The following is an 18,001-nucleotide window of genomic DNA, read 5'->3' on the forward strand; positions in this document are numbered from 1 at the left end:
TAACGCAGTATGTTACATTGGAACGTTACGTAATGTCATAAATCAACAAACAACGCTATTTGTTATGTCAAAAACATTAGTTTAGAATTTCATGTAAACATAATTTTATTGCTGAGTTTTAAATGTTGTTGTAATGTTAAGTAAACAAATTATGGCATGGGTTATATGTTGTTTCATGAACATTACTTTAACGTTTCATAAAAGCATTGTTTGCATATAGTCCTCTAAATGTTAATTCAGTTTTTACAACAGAACTATGAACGACGTTACAAATATTTTTCAAGCACTGGGTCCCACAACTTTTCCCACTGTTCTTACAGTGAAGATGTTGTTCCACAAGCAGCATTTTACACCAAACCTGTTAGATTGTGCCGTCTATAGCTTGCACGTACAGCCCCATTATTTTGTTAGAAATCACTCCTTACTCGTTCACCATTATCACCCATGGGACACCTCTCAGTAGTGGGTATATAAGCGTGACTCCTTAGTATCCGTTCGGAGGTGAGTGTATGAGTGGCATGTTGTGTTATATCGTAACGCTCAGGTTTTTCCCTTATTGTTGGCTCTTGCAAAGCATTAAAGCATCTTCATAACTGGCGGGCCTGCATGCTCGTGCAGGGTTGCTGTACGATTTTCGCGAATCTTGCATTTGTGTATATTAATTATTAAAATAATGTCGTGAAAAGGTTATTCTGGCGTTTATTTGTAACATTAAAAAGCGTGAGATAAATGACCAGTATGAACATTGAAGCAACTCTGGATCAACGACAAAAAGGAACATTGTTGTAATGTTTCGTTGTTGTCTAGGAAGCTTATGGTCGTGCTCGACAATGAAGAAATGGAGGTATAGGAATGCTGTAATAGTTTACAGTGAGCAAGAGACATGGACAAGAAGACAGATTCAAGGTTAATGAGCGCAAAAAGACGCAGACGAAGAGAAGAAGGCGACAACACGACACCAGCGCTCACTCGCAACTGAACGTTTATTTAAAAAAAAACAGCAATATGTATGCAAAAAGGCGAAAATACAAAGAAGCAAGAGACAAAGGTTCAATGACGCCGCACCAGGAGTCTTAACCAGGAACGGAATACACGCGCATCAACAAGAGACCTAAAGCAATCAACAAGAGCATCAACAATATCTAAAGCATCAACAAGAGATCTAAAGCTTTCACTTGCGCTTGAGCGCTTGTGTTGACATTGCCGTATTCTTATTTTTGCACTCGTTAACCATTAATACGTACCAACTAGCCCAACTTCTTACGTTAACGCAAGAAGACAGATCTCCTGTCAGGCCCGTTGCGTTTTCAATCAATCAATCAATCAATCAATCAATCAATCAATCAATCAATCAATCAATCAATCAATCAATCAATCAATCAATCAATCAATCAATCAATCAATCAATCAATCAATCAATCAATCAATCAGTCAGTCAGTCAGTCAGTCAATCAATCAATCAATCAATCAATCAATCAATCAATGATTTTATTCTCTACTTTCTGTAAGTTAACTAGTCCACTGCTACTTTTAAACACCAAACATTGCCGAAATCTTCTGTATTTGCTACCTCGATTTGCATCGGAATTACCTTGTACTGTATCAAAATATGCTCTAGCGCTTACTTGTGTAGTTTTTGCTGTGCCCTCATCCTTGTCGTCTGCAGCTGCCGTGCGCGGAGCAGCATCAGATATCTTCGTCGTTGAACGTTTTCCTTTAACATTTACTTCTGGGACCCACAGTCATGGGCTGAACGAGTAAATCTCGTTCCTTGCATTCGTCAAACTCTAGTTGTCTATGAACCAGGGATTAAGCTTCCCCGCAGGGTTTTTACATCCGTTCATCTAGCTCTTCATTCCTTGAAATCGTGTGTTAACCATGCGTAATTCACAGCGCCACTTCGTGGCGCTTTGACAAAGTTGATCTTCAATGAACCTCGAATTTGAGTGGAAATAGCCCTCACAGATGGCGCCCACTTTCCATTGGCGCGCTCTCATAGAAAACCCAAGGGCCAGACGTTCTCGCGGGGAGGGGGAGGATGAGGGGGGGGGGGGTAGCAGCACAGTAAACTACAGCCATCTCCTCTCCACTCTAGTTTCTTTTTAGCCCTTGGCACTACTTCGCGCGGTTTCGGAACGCATGTCGGTGCAGTTAGTGCAAGTAGCACTAGCAGGACCTCGACCCCGTGAAATAGTTGAACAAACGCTATGTTGACACTCAGGCCTAATTCATTCCTGGCGTCGTGTGCTTGTTAAAGCTAGTGGTCTGCACTATGACAGCGTTGTTTAGTTGGCATATTTCTTAAAAGGATGGTATTTCCGCACATTTTTTACTTTTGACATTCCTCATACCCGAAAACAATGTGCATTTAGTGGCTATGCCTCGCAGGAAATCATTTGTCACGCGCTTACGAGCTGGAGTTTTGATTCCTCAGGCGCACTACTTTCCCGCACTAATTGCAATTGAAATTAGGGTGCTACGTAATCGTGAAATGACAAAATCTCGGTGAGAATACTACAAGAAGTCACTGGCCCCCGTTACCGCTTGTTTCTTTTCGAAGGTAGAATAAAGGTTTGATGAAGAAAGATAAAAAAAAGTTACATCCACTTACCCTCAGGCGACAACGAATGACCATTGCTAATTGGTTATCGAAACAATTAACCCAACGATCCCACCAGGCGTGACTTGCAGTGCAGTTGAGACTCCCTTTTGCTCCTGTCATTTAACTGCCACGGATCAAACAGAAATAGCCGCAATAGCCAATGAATGATTAATTGGCTGAATTCCTAAATGAGATAAAGTAAACTGAGAGAAAATAAATGGTCTCTGTTAGAGCTTTTGAGGGAAAGTAAGCTCTGCATCACGAAATATATTAGAGCTTTCAGTTCGAACTGGGTTACCCAAAATGGCCTTCGGCGGAAAGAAATTTTGGCCAAACATCTTAGGGTGCATTAGACTTAAGAAATCGGTCACTGAGGGCTAAAGCCTGTATTTCGTTTCGTGACCTTTGCCAGTTATATAAACCCCATTTTCGGTGAGAGTGGTCTGAAGCCAACGTCAGGCCAACATCTATTTCTCCTCAACGTCCCTTTGAGTATGACATCAGGGTCATAAAGTTAATATGCGGGCTTATTGTTGCTTATGCCTTACTGGAGATCAGTGTTGCGTCGTTTCACCGCTGTACACCTAAACTCCACAAGGTATAGCGCCGCAACTCAGCGCCCCGATTGCGCATCACTCTTTAGCATTGCTAATCGTTTTGTATTCGCACAAGTTGCGAATGTACGTACGAATATTCAATTCGTATTTGAACCGGATTTCAGGCATACTATTCGTATTTTATTATCGACATCTCTTCAACAACGTACCCTGTGGAGGAATCGTTTTCTCGCAGAATTTACAAAGGCCTTTCAGGAGAGAAATAGCGATAGATGGAATTCACTTTATTAAGCAACATATATTAAGTATTGGAGATGTCCTTATTTTGGAGCATCCAGGCTATCTGGCACTCTAGTTAGGCCGGAGCTATCTTGGCACTCCAGGTGGAGGGTAAGGGGTGAAGTAAGAAGGGGATAAGAAGTGCTACCAGGCAGTTTAAAGGATGACGATGAACGTACTCTTGACTGTAGTATGAGGATGTGTGGTTTTGGCAGGTGCTTTCTGAGCGGAAGTTATGCGCGTAGAGCCTTGCGGAATGAATAAAGCTTATTATTTGAGTATGCATGGAATGAAAAGACGTGGTAGTTATTTAATCGAGCTAACAACCGCTGATGCCCAGGGCGGTGCATAACTGAAGATGGATGAAAGCCCGGGAATTCGCAAATACTGTGATATGGGTGGGGATTATCACGTTTATGGCACTGGAGACCGCGATTATTTATTAATGCATTCCAGGTTTTATTTACCGGATACTGAATAGTGGTTACTGGATGAGGTGTAGACTATTTGCATCACTAATGAAACTACACCTCATCTAGTAACCACTATCCAGTATCCGGTAAATAAAACCTGGAATGCATTAATAAATAATCGCGGTCTCCAATGTCATAAACGTAATAATCCCCACACATATCACAGTATTTGCGAATTCCCGGGCTTTCATTCATCTTCGATTATGCAACGCCCTGGGCATCAGCGGTTGTTAGCTCGATTAAATAACTACCAGGTCTTTTTATTCCATGCATACTCAAATAATAAGCTTTATTCATTCCGCAAGGCTCTACGTGCATAACTTCCGCTCAGAAAGCACCTGCCAAAACCACACATCCTCATACTACAGTCAAGAGTACGTTCATCGTCATCCTTTAAACTGCCTGGTAGCACTTCTTATCCCCTTCTTACTTCACCCCTTACCCTAAACCTGGAGTGCCAAGATAGCTTCGGCCTAACTAGAGGGCCAGATAGCCTGGATGCTCCGAAAACAAGGACAGCTTCAATACCCAATATATGTTGCTTAATCAAGTGTAGTTTCATTAGTGATGCAAATAATCTACCTCTCCATAATTTATTAAAGTCTCTCTCTCTCAAATAGTCTACCTCAGCGACCATATTTGCTTTTGCGTAGTCTTTCGGGCAAAAGTGACGGTACACATATTCTTCCATTTTTTTTCAAGCTTTGCGGAGTTTCGCCGCGTCGTCCGTGCAGTGCTAGCAGCCGTAGTTCTGTTGTGATAGGAAACAGTGGGGCCTCCACTGTGGGCTCATATGACAGCAGTGCTACATTTTTAACAGAATTGAGTAAAAAGGGGGCTTACTCCTTTCTTGACTCTCATTTAGGCGTATTCGCGTTAGAGTGTACTAGTAAGAATGAAGCGGTGACGTTTCCAACCGGTTCACCAACAGAAATGTGCCGCCTGCAGTTTTTTTTTTCATGCAGCGAATACAGTGCTGTAGTGGAAGTGCACAGTGAACGCAGTTAAATCTCGCTAATCCGAAATCGAACACAATCGAAAAGTTATTCGAATTAGCGAGTGCCACTTAAGAGCTCCCTCTATGCACGTGAAGTTGATGAATACGCCAGAGATTCGAATTAAGCCAGTTCGAAGAGACAAATTACCAATGTGCGTCTTATTGGTTTATCAATAGAAGGTGATGGGAGCGGTTAACATAAAGGGCAATAAAAGCCACATAGATCGTAAAAATTTAGTCATTTAAAAAAAGTGAGTGGAAAGTGGCACGTTTTTCGCAGAAATGCACAGAAAGATTTTTTTTTTAAATAACGAAACAATGTAGCGACACATTTGCCGCCAGGAGGTGGCGCTCTAGCGCCACTTTTTTAACGAAACTTTAACGAAGAAGATGACACATGTGCTGTATGTGGCAGATCTGTCGAAATAATTGAACACCTCATATTCAAATGTGATGGTATCCATCCTTAATGTCGATGCAGGCACAGTCACTTTTCCTTAGGCCCTAGGGTTTAAAGATAACAATGGTCATGTAAATAAATCTGCAGTGGAAGTTAGCAAAAAGCGACTGGAAGATTGGTAGCTCAAAAGCAGAGAGGTGACACAAGGGTAGACGTGTAGAAAACCGTATTGAAAGAAAATGGCGATTTTAATAGCGATCTACAACGAAGTTAAACAAAAATAAAGAAAAAAAAGCCGAGCATGGTGGCAACTGCCACCAGCCAGTTTCAAAGGGGACGCTCCTATTTTCCATCCATTCGTGTACGAACTACTGGAACAACAGAAGGTCTTAAACGCCAACTTGCGACGAAAAATATAACTAATATGTTAATAAAATTTTTGTTAAAACAAAGTTTTCTCACATTTTCCCGCTCATTTATGTGAAAATCGTTTCGCTTTACTGCTCCTACTTTTCGAACTATTTAATTTTTTCTTTTTCCGTGACTTTGGATCAGTCTGTATTGTGGAAGGACATGTGTGATCTAGCAGAGGTTAAGGTTTTCATCTATAGTTGGATACAAGTAAAAAAAAAACAGCAGTTGCTAACACTGGGCCGCGGTCCACGGCATCTTGTATTAGTCCGCTGGACAATCGTAACGATAAACAAAATCAGCTTTTTAGTGTTTGACTATATAAGACAATCCATGTATAAAAATTCTCAAGCTCATAATTTTTTCTTGTCATAAAACTTCTTTTTTACGTAACAAGAAACGTTTAAGCAGCGGACTACTTTTTCGTCGTGGAGGAATTCTTTGCGCGGAGGCTGAATGTGGGCGGAGCTTCACTGCAGACTTAAGTTTTATCCGACTATAGAGGCAGCGGGATCTGTCGTTCCATTGCTATCGCTTTTTTTTTACCTCGAAGCACGATAAAGACTTGGAATATTGCATTTTTTTTAGAGAGAGCGGGATTTTTATATGAAGCGGGATTTGTCAGGCCATTGCTATCATTTTTTTTTACCGGGAAGCACAGTAAAATCGAATTATTTCATTGACTTCGTTATTTTTTCACATTTTGGATTGCTTTCGGGAAGCCTGTATTAGTGCTCCTGCAACTCCTTCCTTGTAAAAACCAGATGGAAAGATCCCGGAAAGGAGAAGGAAAAGAATTCAAAGTTCCCGCGCTTGAAGAGAGAGAGGGAGAGAGAAAGGTGAGGAGGAGGAAAGTGTGAGAGAGAGGGGGTGGAGGGAGGGTCGCAGCCCCTAGGGAGCTCGCGCGCGCGCGCGAAACACTCGTTGGCATCGCAGCGCTGCCAGTGCCGTTCCCGAAGTGGCCGGAAGAAGGTTGCTCAACTTTTTCGTGCGCCCAGAACAGCGCCACCAACTCCGCGTGCTGTTTTGGCGCCAGTTGCGGCCGCTCTCTGTTGGGACTCGTGTGTTTAGTCGCCCCTCGCTCGCTGGCTAGTTCATTGTTTTTTGGCCCACGCGTCGCTGAGCTGGATAACTGCTTAACCGACAAATCTGAGCCTGCTGACAGCTGGTACGAGCGTACCACGAGTTTGGGTGGAAGTGAGTGAGTCTTCGAGGTGGTGGTTCAATTTTTCGTCGCTGGAACCGACCTCGTGCTGTGTGCGTGAAAACGGACCGATTACTGATCTCCACTACGACGGCGTTGCTTTCAGTGGTAAGTGAATTTCGTCTTATTTGAAGTTTCTCTCATATTTGATCGGAGAAAAAGTTGGAACAGAAAGGCAGAGTTGAAGGTTCTTTGTTTTTTTTTTGCATTTCAATGTTGTGAACAGGTTGGTGGCATGAGTTGCCATTTTGTAGTTGCGGTTGAATTAACTACTCTACTACAGAGCAAGATGTCGGTACGCGTTACATTAGTGAGCACCTATTTATTTTTAATAGCTTTCCGGGGATTTTTGTTCGGCCTCCAGATGTACATTATGAGAAAATATCTCCTTGGTGGTAACCGAACGTCGTTACGTTTGTGCGTTAATACCGATTTTTTTTTTTTGGTGAAAAAACATCGCAAGCGGCAATTCAATGATATTTAGGGCCGCCGCTGTGAATCGCGCATTACTGTCGAATTGTCAATTAATGTCGCATTCTAAAGAATTCATTTGTTCAACCTAAAGGGACTAATACGCGTTGAATTTATGCACTGCGATCTGATTCCTTCTTGGCTAACACGGCAAATTTATCCACCACCACGTTTGTTATCCTCTGGCAAAGAAAACTAAAAAATTAAGGACTTCTTGGTGCTAAGTGACTCTCTCCAATTTTCTTTTCGTGCGTTGTACGGGCAGATTAGTGGCTTTTGAGAACAGGGAACGGCGAAGTAGCTGCCTCGCTGCTTGATGGACACCTCAACCACTCCACGGAAGGCAGTGAAAACGTCTGACATGCCTTTGATTTCTGTTGATTTTCTTTCCAAGCACCCTAAGACGGGACGTTAGAAGTGTTACAGCGAGTGAATCAATTGTAGCTGCCTTTTTATTATGCAGAAGCGACTTTTGGCAACTACTGTGAAATGCAAAATTAGGAAGAGTTACTGAGACGAATTGAAAACGAGAAAAGACACATACTTGGTTATGCGAAGAATGGAGTCGCAGTTTTTGCATTTAAAAAAAAAAAGCACAAGGCAGCGCAACGGCTGTACACATGACCGCCCATAACACACCTAAGTTATCTTCAATTAAGGTACACAGTTAGTATGGGAATCACTGACTTGCTTCGGCTCGCCGGAAAAAGTAACGGAAGGCACTGGAGGCTACTTACGTGCTTTGAATGCAAAAGCGTTGTCTTTTTTTTTTAATTTTTACACCATTTTTATTATTTATTCCTTTTTCATTTTTTCTCATTCTTTCCAATTACACACCTACTCAATAGCATTCAACTCTAAGGCAATGCATTTACTAGGTTCCTATTTGTTGCCCAAGAAGCAGCGTGGTTTTGTGGCCTATTTGTTGCGGGCTCGCCTCGCATTCTGAAAGTCCCCTTTTAAATTTTCTGCATCTTCGGAATAAGTTTTTTCCTTCATACCACGGTGACGCCATCTGATATCTTTAGGGCCACTGATGCTAGTGAACGCCGACGTCGGGTTTCGGTGCCGATAATGCATATAATGCATTCACATTGATAAAGACTTATAAGTAACACTATCTATGACGAAGAAGATAAAAGCAAAACTTTTCAAGAGAGAAAAAGAGTTATATACAGGGCGTCTCACCGAAGACTGTACACAGTTTTTAAAAGTATGCTTTTTGAGTTTGAAGTTTTTTTTCTCGGCACAGGATTGTGAGGGGTGTAGTGCATCAGAATACAGCTAAGAGGTGCTAACTAGCAGGTTGGTTCACTAATACTGAATGGTTAACTTTTTAACTATCACAGTTAGGCTCCATAGTTACTGAGATGCTTGTAGCTCACCGTAAGCAATATCCACATCACTTTTTTGAATTACGAAAACGCGGTTAACCTCGGAACTGTGGCCCAACGAATTCGGCTACATCGCACCAGAAAACATGCGCTTTCGAGATGCATGCAGGCAAAGCAACCTTTCCAGTGCAGGTAACTCGTCGAAATGGCCAAAATTTGTTGTGCTAGAAATTTGTTAGAAATTGTCAAAACTGAAACGGATACTACTTTTGGTGGGCCGCACGCCTCTTTATAATTAAGAGCCTAATAATAGTAGTTAAAGAACGAACTATTCAATATTCATTAACCAGCCTGCTAGTTAGCACGTCTTAGCTGTATTCTGATGTACTTCACTGCTAGCAATGCTATGCCGAAAAAAGCGCTTTGTAGCTCAAAAAACCTAGTTTTTAAAATTGTAGAAAGTCTTAGGTGAAACGCCCTGTGTATCTGAAAAGACAGCAACCTTTTATGCGGGCACACGAGTAAGTAAATATTGCACAGAAGCCAACAGCCACAGAAACCAAGGGGCACAGGGGATTTTTTAAATTAATATTTTTATTTTGTGGTGTTGATCAATTTAGAATATTACTGAATATGTTATCGCTTAAAGCTAATTGATAGAAAAGCAGAAGAAAAAACAACCACATGCCGCCGGTGGGATCCGAACCCACGACCTCCGAAGTACGCATCCGGTGCTCTACCTCTGAGCTACGGCGACGGCTGTCAAACCTTCTGCTTTCGCGGGTATTTATGTTTACAAGTAACCTAACCTTGAGAGTGTTCATCAGCGCCACCCACGTTCATAAGCGGCCAGGACGTCCTACGTCCGCCGCTGTCATATTTATAACGAGCCCCTCATTCCCCTTCCCTTGTTTGCCTAATTGCTTAGCGAGGGCCTCGGTTCTGGCAGCCTTGACGCCATAGGAAGCATAAGAGGGTTCTCACGCAGCTTCCACCCACTCAGTTCGATGACGTTCTACGTCACACCTGCGGTAACTCAGGACGTTCTACGTCCGCCGCTTATGAACATGGGTGGCGCTGATGAACACTCTCAAGGTTAGGTTACTTGTAAACATAAATACCCGCGAAAGCAGAAGGTTTGACAGCCGTCGCCGTAGCTCAGAGGTAGAGCACCGGACGCGTACTTCGGAGGTCGTGGGTTCGGATCCCACCGGCGGCATGTGGTTGTTTTTTCTTCTGCTTTTCTATCAATTAGCTTTAAGCGATAACATATTCAGTAATATTCTAAATTGATCAACACCACAAAATAAAAATATTAATTAAAAAAAATCCCCTGTGCCCCTTGGTTTCTGTGGCTGTTGGCTTCTGTCATATTTATAACGAGCCCCTCATTCCGCTTCCCTTGTTTGCCTAAATATTGCACAGTAGTGTGTGCGCAGGTTTTTATTTGGAGATGAGTTGTGTCTGCTGAACGAAACTTGGATATGTTGCTAATTTCAAGGTATTTTCGTTTTTGCCGGTTAATGCGACTTTTGGGTGCGATTGATTCATATGTGGCCTTTATCTCTTGCGTGGCTAAAAAGGCCCACTAGAAGCTACGCGGAATTTTGAACCCAGAGAGAGAGGGACTCTTTAATGAAATACAGGGAATTTAGCCGGCGTTTAAAAATCGCTGGCATGCTACTCTGCGTAGGGGAAGTTGGGAGATAAAGACAGGAGAGCAGTGTGGAAGAGATAAAAAAAAACGAAGAGTTGCGTACCCTTTCCTCAGGGGAGCCCACGGACAATGATAACTATATTTTTTATTGACGCCCCCCCCCCCCCCCCCCCCCCAACAAAGAAATTGAATTATCGAGCACGTCCGCTCGAGTATGTTACGAGTTTAAAATAGAGAATATTTCCCAAATGCTTCCCACAGTGCTTGACGTTGAATTGCTTGCCCTACCCTTTGCAGCTGTCCATCGCGGCGAACTTTTGTGCTTGCTTATTTGCTGTACATTGGACATGTACACAGATCTTCAGACTAATTCTGGTAAAAACAAAAAAAAAAGACAGAAAAACGTCAATAATAGCACAATGTGTTTTGTAGTTTCATCGGGATGACAGATTTTCTGATGTTTTGTAGTACATTTTTGTAGTCCTGAAGCGCTTTTCTTTAGTAACTACAGAATAGTGCTGTTACTACAGAAATTCCTGTTGTTACTGGAAGCTTTTGGCCAAATACATTACAGAAAGTGTGTTGTGACGATGTAAAATTTTCTATTGTGTTTTTCAACCGGGTTGTAGCTCCGCTTAAAACATATACGCTGTAATTCTGGGTCGTATGTTTTTATGCGCACTCTTTAAAATATTTTCTGCTTTTCCGCTAGCACATATGTCTCTAAATTTCGTCTCCATTCCTGTGTAGCCCTTTGGTGGCTTCTGCATGCTGGCTAAAAGCGTTTGTTTCTACTCTCTTTTCATTTACATCTGCAGTGGTAGAACGCTTAGCCTAAGCTTTATTGCACATATCAATTCTTATTATTTATAGTTGTTTTTGGGATGACATTCTCTTCCTTCGCGCGACTATGTTTACTTGAAAATTGTGGTTCCTAAGTAAATGAAAACATAAATAACGAATCTAAGAAAAGGAAACTTTAAGGATGTGATACAAATCAGGAGCTGTGAGGGATTGGTTGCTTTTTGTAATGTTTATTTTACAAAATACTGAAAGAAATCGTCGTGGGCCATTAGTTAGACTTATAACTGTCTTTCGAGTGATGTGCTCAAATTTTACTTCAATATTCCGCTTTTATAAATCCACACTTAAGTTATGCCTAGAATGCAGTATGTAGTCTCTTCCAACCTAATTAGTTTTGACAGCCTTGAGACACGGCTCTTATCCGTGTCGGAATCAGACTCGATTCAGTCTCTTCACCTTCTTGATGGCCTAACTCCCTGCGTGCTTGAGACGAGCAGGTGTATTTTTTGGGCGCTCTAGCAGAGCCGGAAAAAGAAACGGGGTAAAATTAGAACCGAGAGGTCTCGCTCTCCACTTCGTGGTGTTGAAGAGCTTTCCGCAAAACTTGAAACGACATTAGAAACGAATTAAAATGTAGTGGGACCGAGTAATTGGGGAAAGTGGATATGTCTACGGTTTAATTAGAGAACACTCTATAAACCTCGGCAGGTAGTTTAGACGTCGGCTTTCTTTTATTACTCAGAAATATAAACGTTCTGAGACTTGTGCGCCAGATCTCAGAAATATATACACTCTGAGTCTTGCACGCCGGACTCTCCCCATTTCTTTTTGGTCACCCTGCTTAGCTCGTATCGGTAACATTCCTGGCCCAAGTTCGACTGGAGCCACGTTTTCTAAGAATCTGTGTTATTACCCTTCCATTTGGCCCTTTTAAGGCGAAAGCTTTAAATGCGTCGTCGTTGTCGAGAGAAGGTTGTCAGCAGAGGTGTCACGCTTTTCGGTTTGTCGAAATGGTTATGATGTCAGAGGGTGCGGATTCGAAGTTATGAGGTCACCCACGGATGCCTGGCGCCCCCTTTTGGAGCACACGACAACTAATAAAATAGTTGTCGTCCGCTCCGACAGGGGGCCTAAGGCGTCCGTGGGTGACCACATTACATACCTCATTACTGCGAACAGAGCCATGGATACAACCGAACTCATCGAAGCAGAGGGAGAGTCTATTGCGCACTGGCGGACCTGTGGCGACGTCTATCAATGACGGATCACGACGGCTTGTTTTATTCACATATTTTTGGCGCTAATCCAGTTTTATCAAAGAAACTGAGCTGTGGTTCCGGGTTAGCTGGAACCCTGGTCCGTGTGGCTCAGCCCGTCTGGATGCGGCTTCGTTTGAGTGGCTAACATTGGCGCTGCGTCCACACCGGACGGGCCTGTGATTGGCCGTTTGTGTCCCTACCTCCTTCTAATGTCGTCACGGTTGACATCATGGCAAAATGTTATAGATTGTTAGAAAATAGGAACCCTGGATAACAGTAAAGGCGATTAGTGTCTTGATAAATGTACACTATTTACATGGCCAAAAATTCAGGCGGCACTTTGACGGTCTAAATCGCGTAGAGGCGAAAGCGTTTTCCGCACCACTTTGATTGCCTCTGTGGCACTGGTGAAGTCACCGGTGGATGACGTTACACATAATTATTGAATAGTTACTAAGTCATGACAAAATTAATAATCAATGGCTAATTACAGATTAATTACTAAATACTAATTAACTGCTAATTAATTGACTCTTAATCGCCTTTAGGACAGCGTGTTGTAGCGCTGCCAGGGAGCCCACGGAACGCCACCATCTGTTCGGCGCTATCCCTTGCCCTTCGAACGCAGCAACGTTTTTTGAAAAAAGGAAATGGCGCAGTAATTCTTTGTCATCTCGGTGGACATCCGTTTGTAGAGGAAGGGAGGAAGTGGGAGTGAAAGACGAAAGAGGGGCCGTAATGAAGAAAATGAAAATTGTATTTGAGGAAAGGAAATTAAGCAGTAACTGTCTCACGTATCTCGGTGGACACCCATCATCCACTTGTAGAGGAAGGGAGGAAGTCGGAGGAAAAGAAGAAAGAGGGGCCGTAATGAAGAAAATGAAAATTGTATTTGAGGAAAGGAAATTAAGCAGTAACTGTCTCACGTATCTCGGTGGACACCCATCATCCACTTGTAGAGGAAGGGAGGAAGTCGGAGGAAAAGAAGAAAGAGGGGCCGTAATGAAGAAAATGAAAATTGTATTTGAGGAAAGGAAATTAAGCAGTAACTGTCTCACGTATCTCGGTGGACACCCATCATCCACTTGTAGAGGAAGGGAGGAAGTCGGAGGAAAAGAAGAAAGAGGGGCCGTAATGAAGAAAATGAAAATTGTATTTGAGGAAAGGAAATTAAGCAGTAACTGTCTCACATATCTCGGTGGACACACGTCAAAAGCGTGACACCTCTGCTGACAGCCTTCTGTCGACAACGATGAGGCATTAAAGGCCTTACCTTAATATGGCATACACTGCATACTTGCCCGCAAAGGCAGGGTGACAGGTTAATCATACTATCGAGGCGGGATTTGAAGAAAACATAGATGCAGAAGAAAGAGATGTAGTAGAGTATAGTCTCGATAGAATACGAACAGGGGCTGTCGTTGGCAGGAATGCATTCTAGACGCGGTTACACCCAGCGTTCCACAGCGTGTATCTGTAGATTTATTGCGCCTCCGTTATTTTAATAGTCCGCACATGACGTCACATTAGTGGAACCACTTTTTGTTTTCGTGTTGTAGAGAGCAAAGCACTGATATACAGCAGTTTCAGAACAAGAAACACACGCGCATGTGTTCAATCGTATCGCATTGAATATATCTTCACTTAGGCACATACTTTAATTAGCGCGAAAAGAGTCTCCGTCAGCTCGACTATTTAAGTTCACATTAAGTACAGACTGCTAATAACGGAATGACATTCTCTGCTTTGGGTTGAATTTGAGAAAATGAACATTATATGCATAATAGATATAAATGTATGGATTTCTAAAAATTGTTATCGTCTTCGAACCGCCTAAGCTGTTTTCGCAATCTTGCGGGAAACCACAGCCTTTTCGCTGCTACTTTTCTGCCGTTTTCCCCAAAGGGCACACTCATACGTACCGGCAACTGCGGCGCAAGTGAGCAGTGGTTTACCCAAGCCTTCTCCGTTGTATACGTACCGGCAACTGCGGCGCAATTGAGCGGTGGTTTACCAAAGCCTTCTCCGACCATGTGCGGTGTTTACCTCTGACCCTGAAACTACCACGGTTAGATCCGCGCTTAGCCAATTACACGAGGTAACCGCACTCTTCGGCGTCAATGCGTGGGGAGGGAACAGGGGAAGACTTAGAACGAGCTCCTAACCTGGTTAGCTTCCGCGCTCCAAGTGTTTGCATACCAACCGCCTTATTCGGAAGAACTTCCCGTGAGAACTTCGCGCTCGTCTATCGCTTGTATCCGACATCCACCTACTCACCGTCTTCATGCACTCCTTCTTGCGTACGCATCTACCACTACACTCCCTCTTCGCGGTCGTACACTCTAAGAAGAAAGGAGCAAAAAGGGAGTAAGCTGTCCTCTACACACTAAGCACAAATACACCCATATGGGAGTAAAGAGGGAGTAAGCTCTCCTCTACACACTAAACACAGATACACCCATAAGAGAGTAAAAAGGGAATAAACTGTCCTCTACACTTTAAACACAAATACACCCATATGGGAGTAAAGAGGGAGTAAGCTGTCCTCTACACATTAAACACAGATACACTCATAAGGGAGTAAAAGGGAATAAACTGTCCTCTACACTTTAAACACAAATACACCTATATGGGAGTAAAGAGGGAGTAAGCTGTCCTCTACACATTAAACACAGATACATCCATAAGGGAGTAAGAAGGGAATAAACTGTCCTCTACACTTCAAACACAAATACACCCATATGGGAGTAAAGAGGAAGTAAGCTCTCCTCTGCACATTAAACACAGATACAACAAGAAGAGAGTAAAAAGGAAATAAACTGTCCTCTACACTTTAAACACAAATACATCCATATGGGAGTAAAGAGGGAGTAAGCTGTCCTCTACCCACTAAACACATATACACCCATAAGAGAGTAAAAAGGGAATAAACTGTCATCTACACTTTAAACACAAATACACCCATATGAGAGCAAAGAGGGAGTAAGCTGTCCTCTACACACTAAACACAGATACACCCATAAGGGAGTAAAAAGGAAATAAACTGTCCTCTACACATTAAACACAAATACACCCATATGAGAGTAAAGAGGGAGTAAGCTGTCCTCTAGACACTAAACACAGATACACCCATAAGGGAGTAAAAAGGGAATAAACTGTCCTCTACACTTTAAACACAAATACAGCCATATGAGAGTAGAGGGAGTAAGCTGTCCTCTACACACTAAACACAGATACACCCATAAGGGAGTAAAAAGGAAATAAACTGCCCTCTACTCATTAAACACAAATACACCCATATGGGAGTAAAGAGGGAGTAAGCTGTCCTCTAGACACTAAACACAGATACACCTATAAGGGAGTAAAAAGGGAATAAACTGCCCTCTACACTTTAAACACAAATACAGCCATATGAGAGTAGAGGGAGTAAGCGGTCCTCTACACACTAAACACAGATACACCCATAAGGGAGTAAAAAGGAAACAAACTGTCCTCTACATATTAAACACAAATACACGCATATGGGAGTAAAGAGGGAGTAAGTTGTCGTCTACACACTAAACACAAATACACCCATAAGAGAGTAAGAAGGAAATAAACTGTCCTTTATACTTTAAACACAAATACACCCATGTGGGAGTAACGAGGGAGTAGGCTGTCCTCTAGCGCACTTTCTTTTTAAAGGGTGTGCGTTAGAGGACAACTTTACTCCCTGTGTACTCCTTTCTGTTTAGAGTGTAGTACCCTCTTTTATAAAAGGGAATGCGCTAGAAGACAGATTACTCCTTTTTTCGTCCCCTATAGGGACATTTATGTTTAGAGTGTACATGCGCGTTCATGCTGGCTTGCTCACCAGTTTGTTAGCCCTCGCCTTTTCGTCTCCACATGAACGTCGAGGTTACACTTAAGGTGAAAACGCTGCATCCGCACCTCTTAAAGACTCCTAACAGGCCTCCAGGGACACACATCAAAACGAGGAGGTTTTTAGAGCGGTTTCCGGCAGGCAGGATTTTAATCGGATTTTGTCCAATTTCTACCCTGGAATTCGTGACTTTAGCGTCGGCCGCTCTACAACCTCGGAGTCTGGATCGAACCTTGAGCTCACCGCGGCGGGATTTAATAAGGAAAGCAAACACTCGGGAGCGCTCCTTACTGACTCGTTCTACATGCTTGAGCTCCTCACTGAGGACACCCAGACGAGGGCTAGGTTAGAAAGCGTCGGACTTAAATCAACATAGATGACACAGACAGCATGCAAGGTTAACTGGGGCTTTTTTGACACGTGCTGCTCTTATAGCCTCGCAGTTCTGGGAATTGAATAATAAGTTGTAGGTTGTTTCCCGGGGAATCGAGGATTACTCCTCTATATTTTTTTGCATTACATGTTCCTAGTTAGATTAGGTGTTTGGGCGCGCTGTTTTACTCGAACGTTCGCGACCTTGCAGTCCTTCGCCAGACTTGCTTTGGTTACCTTGTCGCGGAAATACTTCTTTTATCTCAAGACTGCTAGCCATCCTCTTTTATCAAGGTGACACGTGATTTGCTTTGCGTTCCGAGAACGAATGTGGAACATTACTGGGAGTTGCAGTTCTCGGTAACTGCTGAGGTGTCGGACTACCAGGAGGTGTTTCTCGCACAAGCAGTCTGCCTTCGCAGTTAGGCGGAGCTTGGTGCAGGCTAACACTCATGATACTGAACCAATATCATCACGGCACCAGTGCGCTTAAAAGTGATACGTACTGGGAAGATAATTTTGCAAGCTGTGTTGGCTCGCTTTCTCGCAATTCTGGCTGAATGTGCGAAATATTGTTGGCGAAGAAAGCATTGCTATTGCTGTATTTTTCTCCGGCCCGTTCACTGGGTAGAGGAAGCAATCTTTGGGGTTACCTTTTAATTACTGTAATACGTAAGCTTTCAAAACAGTGACCATTTCTTCTTCTTCAGGGGTTCGTAAATGGCTCATCCAACATAAGCGGGATGCTCATTCATTCATTCATTCATTCATTCATTCATTCATTCATTCATTCATTCATTCATTCATTCATTCATTCATTCATTCATTCATTCATTCATTCATTCATTCATTCATTCATTCATTCATTCATTCATTCATTCATTCCCGAAGGATCGCTGTTCGGAAAAACACTCGGCAAAGCTTTCTGCCTTTGCAACTAATCTGTGCGACACTGTGACACACGACTAGGTTTCTGAGTGATCATTCCTTTTTAACCAGCTGTCAGCCGTAAGCCGACGAGCACCATCCTGACTCCCTCCCCGACTTCCCTCGATCCATCTATGATTGATGATCCGCAACTCACTCCAAAGAGAACAGTCTTATTCTGGGGCCCTCATTACTCAGTACCTGTTAAACTAGCGCTCGCCGGCAATCCCGGAGTCCTCGCACAAACAAGGAACACGGATCCCTTTCTTAGCGAGCGTTGCAGTGAAACGAGTGACAGCTTGTTTGGCGCTTGAGCTTACTCGTAATTAAAAACAGGGGACCATGCGGGTGATACACGGCAGGAACGTAAGCTCGCCTTAGTAAAAAGTAAA

At 42.9% G+C, this 18,001-nt stretch overlaps 1 protein-coding gene across 1 annotated transcript in view; it reads left to right on the forward strand.

The window, feature by feature from the left end:
* Nucleotides 1–6,686: 6,686 nt before the first annotated feature.
* The window catches only part of LOC149330337 (neuropeptides capa receptor-like), a 267,622-nt gene continuing 256,307 nt past the window's right edge, over nt 6,687–18,001 (forward strand). Inside the window, exon 1 of the mRNA XM_089560920.1 lies at nt 6,687–7,031. The gene's annotated coding sequence lies outside the window, so the exon portion shown is untranslated. The remainder of the gene's footprint in view (nt 7,032–18,001) is intronic.

The sequence above is a fragment of the Amblyomma mixtum genome, chromosome 9 (assembly GCF_055824585.1).
Source record: "Amblyomma mixtum isolate Tamu chromosome 9, ASM5582458v1, whole genome shotgun sequence".
Lineage (NCBI taxonomy): Eukaryota > Metazoa > Arthropoda > Arachnida > Ixodida > Ixodidae > Amblyomma > Amblyomma mixtum.